The sequence below is a fragment of the Macrobrachium rosenbergii genome, chromosome 5 (assembly GCF_040412425.1).
Source record: "Macrobrachium rosenbergii isolate ZJJX-2024 chromosome 5, ASM4041242v1, whole genome shotgun sequence".
Classification (NCBI taxonomy): domain Eukaryota; kingdom Metazoa; phylum Arthropoda; class Malacostraca; order Decapoda; family Palaemonidae; genus Macrobrachium; species Macrobrachium rosenbergii.
The window spans coordinates 60,891,345-60,898,764 of NC_089745.1; the positions used below are offsets into that span (position 1 = coordinate 60,891,345).

A 7,420-nucleotide genomic window follows, 5' to 3' on the forward strand; every position below is an offset into this window, starting at 1 on the left:
CAGTAAACTCAACCTTCCGCTGGATAGTAAATTTTCCATATATTGTCATTGTCATGCACTTACATACAAAGAGCAGCACTGTTCTTTGAATCTGTTATTTTAGAAAACTGTAACATTAATATTTGGTAAGCTTTAGCTATTTTTCTTTTCGCGGGATGAGGGTTTGACTTTCTAGAAGAGTATTATTTAAAACAGACAAATTGGTTAATATGATCTGTTTCGAGTCATTTGTATTTAAATTGGTTTCGCAAGCGGCATGTTGTTGCCATAAATGTAACATCATTAAATGCCTTTTAGGATTATGTAAAATTTACTATCGAGTGCGAGAGTTGTTTAGAAAATGAATCCAAAGTCGAAGGCTAGAAATATCTCGGAGGCTGAGCTCAAAGGAAATCACATCTGTTGCTTTTGTTACATTTTTCTCCGACTAAAACAAGCCACATTATGATGCCCAGATATAAATAAAATGGCTTTTATGGTTGCGTCATTGCTTTTCAGACTTAACAATGCTGTGACTGTTTGTAACTTGCAACAAGATCTCAGTGACTTTTTAAGTGGTATCAGAATTGGTTGCCTCTCCAAATTTGGGACTGGATGCTTTCATGTGAACTATTACTGTTAGATATGTTTTGTAGGAAAAGTAATAGATAAATAAATCCCTTTTTAATATGAGGTAACTGTGATTACCAAACAAGAATCGTCGAATGCCTAATGTCAGTGGTGGAATAAACATTTTCAGAGCATAGTTACTTTCCTTCAGTTCTCGAATATACGAACCACATGAAAAGTTAGATAGGGAAAATATTCCATTGATCTGTTATTTGTAAACTACATCTTCATTTCGAAATGAATGTTTTATGTAAACAAAAAGGAGAAGACGTTGGTGATCGAAACATTATGGAACAGGTCTACTGGACGCTGGAAAAAAAAAAGTAAATGATTTTAGATTCTTGAGGAAATTTAAACATTTTTATCAGTGTTATGTTGAAATGATAGTTGTAATGAAGAAGTTATATGAATGTTCTATAATAAATCGAGTATTTTTCAAGGCAGTATTTTATTTAACCCTCCTAAAGATCTGTATTTAATATATAAAAATTTTTTACTTAGGGTGTAACGATAACTTTTGATATTTTAGTACAGGTAAGTTTTTGTAACCCCCCCTCCTCTGGTAAAACCGAATGAAGCTGGCATTCAGTGATAGGTTATGAATTTCGAAAATTACTTGGAATATTAATTTTTTTTCAATATTGGGTACAATGTACGCCCTCAATAACTTCATTAATTATGAGAGTCAACTGATTGATTCTTAGCAATGAACGTCAACGCAAATGAGCACAGAGCACTAGTTACCATATCTGATAAAAGTATATCTCGGTGACTGATAAAACAGACGTCTGATAAGGTGGTAGGAAGGCAGAGCTAAACGTGAGAGTACAATCTAGACTGTAAGTTGAAGAGAATGTGGAGCACGATCTAATAACAATACCCTACGGAAAGTTGGCTATTTGTTATTACAGGAGATTGCCAGTACTTCCGATTACATACTGTATATTTATCGGTGGTCTGAGAGCTCCCAACAGTCATGGAGAAAGAGAAGGCAAGATGGCTCAAGTACACGTTCATTCTGGCAGTTCTTTTTCCCACCTGCTACGCGAACACCCATGCGCAAGGTAAGGGCGTCTTTCTGGCTTTACACTTAACGATTTTTTCCCGTCAAATTTATCTTAAGCGTATGGGGTAAATGACAATAATACAGATTTTAAGTGATAAAGCTCCTTATTATGAGGTTCTCCTAGAAATAAAGTAATCCAAATGTTTCCATTTAGTTTATCAGGAATATTTTGTTTTTATTCATCAAACTATATTTCTGATGTGATTCTTCTTAAAACTGACAATCATTTCTATTGGAGTACAGGAGTAGCACGAAGTTAGCCAAATAAAACGCAGTCTCGGTAAAAAATTAACACGTTATCTACAAAACTTGCAGCCTCTGATAAAATTAATCGTACACATAAAACTTCGAAATAATTTTAAATATTATATGAGATCAGTATTTTGTGCTTGTTTCCACTCTCTCACAATCATCTGAGGATTTGTCTGGATTCGTCTGTGATTTGTCTAAAGTCTGCTCAAACAAACGCTGATGGTCAAGCGAGCAGCACTAATGTTCATGTAGTTAGATATTATCCTTACTGTGTGTGTTGACATACACACGGAAGACATACCAGGAAGACATGCCAGTGTTGCTCGTTAACATGACGTAAATTACTAACAAATAGGTTGTTTATGCCGCGGCTTGTTATGGCGGTAGTGCTTCACATTTTCAATATATGAATAGTAGAGTTTCTCATTTTCATAAATACGGCGAAGTCTTTATTCGTCCATCTAGCTTTCCTTGTCTGAGGGTGCTGAGGTCTTGGGCATCAGCTGTGAGGCTACGGCCTACTGCACTGGTCGTCGTTCTCGTGCTGTCAAATTAACCTGGGCCAGAGAGAGTCCATCCTCAGGAAATGGAATCTGTTTTATACAGATTTTTTTCTGTTCTCTCTACAGTTTTATTTCGCTATTGACATTAAAACTTATTTGACTGTGATGTTTTGATCTACATGACACTGGAAAATCAGGATATCTTGGATTTAAAAGTACAATTTCAGTAAATGTGTGGTATAAGTGGCTTTGCCGCTTGAGATAAAATGATTATGAATGTTATCGTACAAGAGCTTACTCTGGCCCTGATAAGTTAATATCCTTGATAAAACGTGAAAAAATGTATTGTGCATATCAGTAAATACAGTGCACCACATATTTACTTAATGTTTCATCCAATATATAGCCTACGCTCAAGTAGCTTACAATGGGTTTTGGTGTACGAATTTACTAAATTTCCATGCACGCACGCACACACAATGAAGATCTGCATGAAATGTTTATTATATTTAAAAAAAAATATTCCCAATACAGTACAAAACACTAACTACTCGCTCTGTATAGCATCAGCAGACAAATGCATATACACAATCACTTGCGGTACACACTGCTTTTTTCAAAATTCATTCTTCCTAACTGTATTGCTGCGACAGTCCCCCAAATGTTCACAAGAGTACAGTGTTGCCTTCACATGCATTCGGTCCAGTGGTGCCTAAAGAAGGGATGATCATACAAGGCAGATCCCCCGACACACTAGATTTAGGAGATAGAGGAGGACCCTGTGTGGTGGTTGGACAACAGGTGTTTCTCTAAACACCAACTCACCAGAAATGCTGCTGTTTCAGACACTTTGACGGTGGAATGGGGCACACCTGAATGGTTCATTCATCTCAGACGTATGGAACCATGATGACATTTACTTGCAGATCAACATCCTTGAGATGGAGGTAGCCCTACTTGTACTGCCACACTCTAAGAGGAGTTGTGAGACACACTATATTGCTGAGTGACAACATAACATGGTGCTGTACATCCACAAGCCAGGAAGAGAGATATCCCTACCTTTGCGTGCGCTGGCGAGACAGATGCACAAGTGGGCAGTCAGCAACGCCTAAGAACTGTTAGCAGGGTACATCCCATATAATATTAGAATGTGATAGCCCACCAGCCCAGTCTGGTCATGTAGTTGGGATGGAGTGGCTCCTACACTTGGACATAGCAAAAGGCTTGTTCAAAATCCCGAGGACTCCAGTGCCAGATCTTGACACGCAGTTGAACAGAAAACTTTCAGTGTTCTCTTCGTTGTTATCAGGCCCCTGGGGCGCGAAGAACGCCTTCCAGCCCCCGTGACTCAATCTCAACATTTTTACCTTCCCTCCATTCTGCCCGATTCAAAAACTGATCACTCAACTGCTGGTCATTCCTGGGCTGTCTTGACTTGTGAAGGGGCTAAGAAAATTGCCCCCTTGGCCCACATCTACTACATTATTACCTGTCCATGCAGGCACTAGCATTTCGCAGATGGATACTGCCAAGCATGTCCTGCTTGAGAGAGATTTATCTCAGAGAGTTCTGGAGAAGTCTACTCAGTCAAAAAGTCTAAAGCAGTTATTTATCAAGCAAGAATGGTCCAACTCCACTGATCGGTATTATGCCAGGGACTGTATCTTTGGTCAGATCATTAATCAGCAGATAAAGTTCCATGTATACCTCTTCCATGACAAATCCCTTTCAGTCTTCATTTACAGGTTACTGGTCAATTTTTCTCTAAAGAATGTGGATCCTTCGCCTTTGCCAGAGATTTCCATGTTTCTAAGGAGTTTTGAGCAGTGCTGCCTTCATCAGGAGCTAAAACCTCAAGCGCGGGATATCATGTTAGCCCCACAAACCCTCTTTTGGCCACTATACAAGCCTTAGACATTATAGACGTTCTAGTTGACACTGGCACTGTGCAAAACTTCGAGTGATGATACTTGTATTCTTTATTATTTTCATACCAGAATTTGGTGAAACACAAATAGGTCAGTTCCCAACATTTCATGGATAATGATAAAGAATAAATGTATTTGTGTCTCGTATGAGCCATGGCATCTCAGATCAGTGCTACTGTTTATTCTTAAGTACTGGCAGGCACAAGAAAGGTATCCAAGAACATTATCTAGTTCTGGTTTCATGAAGTGATCAAATGGGCATACTTGCCATCAGGAATGGATGCAGACCTTATACTCTGGACGACAGCACACAACATAAAGGGCACTGCACCATCCCTGGCATTCAAAAGAAACTTTTTTGGTACCACAACCACTGAGCGCAGGTGTGATACCACCAGACCATCTTTACTTCTTTCTACCTACAGGATGTCAACAAGAAGTCCTTGGATACATTTTAAGGTTTACTGTGAAAATGGCTGGATGTAAGAAAGTGACGGGTTGCTTTCCTTTTATTTATCCACCTCCTATCCTCAACAAGTGCCATATTCAAGGCGGCTTGATTAGATGCAAGTGAGTTACTCAGCAGAGCTGCCCTATCTGAGACTATAATTATCTGGTACATGTGACTCCCTCTACTCCTGTCAGATGAGGGACGGGGGTGGGGGGGGGCAGTAGGGCACACTATCAGGGTTTTCACTGATAGTATGCTGCCTTCCAAGCAGTCCCTGCTACTTGTGGACCAAGATCTCCATGTGTTACTCCTTAGAGTGAGGCTCTGACATACTTTGGCATAAGGGCTTGCCTGTCTGATCACATAATGTCTGGTCAAACAGGAAAGTACGAGAGTAAACGTCCCACGCTCATGTAATTGACCAGAAGTTGACCCTAAAGGTGGCACATAAACAGCCATGATTTCAAAACAACTCCTATATGGATAAGTATCCGTGTAAAGAAGAGGATTTGTATCCTTTTACGAAGAAATGTAAATTTTAAAGATTACTTGCGTTTTTTTCTAGATTTACAAATCCGAAGCTTTATGGTATAACCCCGCCTCTACCACCCCATAACTGCCAAGCTGCCGAGGAAAAACTGACTCTACGCATACTGTGAAGGTGAGTAGTTACCCACGTGCCAACAACAAAGGTGACTGCCAATTCTGAAACCTGGTATCCAAGCTTCCATCATTCCCACCTGCACCATAAGTGTACCTTGTATAATGGCTCATATTTGTATAGCTATGATAAATGCCACTGATCTTTAAAATTTGTATTTTTTCACGTTATTGATATCTTCAGTGATCGTTTAATGATGTATTCTACAGATTGGGTTAGCAGTATTTCAAGATTTGGATTTGTAGAACCTTTGAAAGTGCTCTGATTGACATGTCAGATAAAAGCAGTGCTGGAGTACTGTCTGAAGGAGACAAGTATGAAGTCTATGTGGTTTTAAATACGCAACTATTTGTGTAAGTCATCTATGGATGTTGCCATAAAGTCTTCATAAAATAAAGAGACAGTTGCTCACCTTAATGACTAAAAATCATAAACTTTAATTAAAGATAAACCAAAGAATAGATCAACCTTACGAAGGAAATCAGTATGTAATTTAAGACGAGTTTAATAAATGCCGTTAACGTTACTCAAAGCATACATCGTCAAAATAATCCAAATCCAATTTCTCTAATATCAATTCCTTCCTTGTCGAATGTTTAAAACACACATTAAAAGCTTTGCAATGCAGTTACCATTTGCGTAAAAGTCCTCAATTTTGTGAAGAATTAACACAGATCACCTAATATTTACACATTTTTAGGCCATAATTTTTCTTTCTGGGAAATTTAAGTCTGGAATGTGGACTGCATCTAAGACTGATTACACACACAAAAATAAGTATTAGTAGAAGTTGCATCAGGTGGAATCTATTCATATGTATTCGTATTATAAGCCGTACTCTCACGACAAGTATGGAGAGCATAGCTTACTGAAATTTTTACTTACAGACTGCAGTTCCTAGTGAACTCTACAGTGACCGTAACTACTGGAATGTGATCTCAGGTGTTTGTCAGGGTAGTGTTCTCGGCCCACTACTATTTAAATGACACAACTACTATTTAAATGAGATATGCTTACTGTGGTTTGGCCTTAAAAACCGGTGATCTTTATGACAGAGGCATTCTCTATTACAGATTCACTTTTGAGAACCCCGTCTGGTCTGTCTCCTCAGTTGCACGAAAAAAATCTGTATACCGAGTCTCTCAAACATTTTTGGAGACCAATATATCATTAGGAATTGTTTTTATTCTTACATGTCTTGAATATTATTTTCTCTGTTTGATCTTTAGCGGCCGACTCACAACTTGAACATCTGAAAAAAAACTTAATACATGCCTCATTCCAAAATTTAGCATTTGCATATTACCTAGCACAGTCGTCCTATTGGCTCATTTTTCCGTTCAAATATCCTATATCCTACATGTTACCGTCCATCACGTAACCACAGATTATTTTTTTTCTGATACTGTTGCTTATTCTTTTGAAAGCTTTCTGCAAGTTTAGTTTTAGCTGCGACCAAATCGTAGAATGATCTCCAAATCGTAGAATGATCTTCAAAGTCAAGTAGTAGAATCATTGAAACTACAAAAATCGGATAGGTGTAAACGCTTTCGTGTTAAGCAGTCACATGAGTCAAACTTCATAATTTGATAGCTTGTATCTTGTTGGGTTTTCTAAGTTTTAAAAGTCTTCCTCCGTTATTTCCATCGTACAGTTTATTGCTGTGTGTGTGTGTGTGTGTGTGTGTGTGTGTGTGTGTGTGTGTGTGTGTGTGTGTGTGTGTGTGTGTGTGTGTGTGTGTGTTTTCCCGTACTTTGGCTGCTGTCCACGTTGGAGCCCGTGGGCTTTTTTTGGCATTAGGCTTTCCAACTGTGGTTGCAACATGGCTAATATAATAATAATAATAATAATATAATAATAATAATAATAATAATAATAATAATAATAATAATAATAATAATAATAATAATAGGCTTTCCAACTACGGTTGCAACTTGGCTAATAATA

General features: G+C 38.2%; 1 long non-coding RNA gene across 1 annotated transcript; it reads left to right on the forward strand.

Annotated features, from left to right (window-relative positions):
* The first annotated feature begins 1,404 nt into the window (after positions 1 to 1,404).
* Positions 1,405 to 7,296, forward strand: LOC136838845 (uncharacterized). Its single transcript, XR_010853139.1, has 3 exons — positions 1,405 to 1,673; positions 5,378 to 5,473; positions 5,683 to 7,296. It is a non-coding gene; the product is annotated as an uncharacterized lncRNA (long non-coding RNA).
* The last annotated feature ends 124 nt before the right edge of the window (positions 7,297 to 7,420 follow it).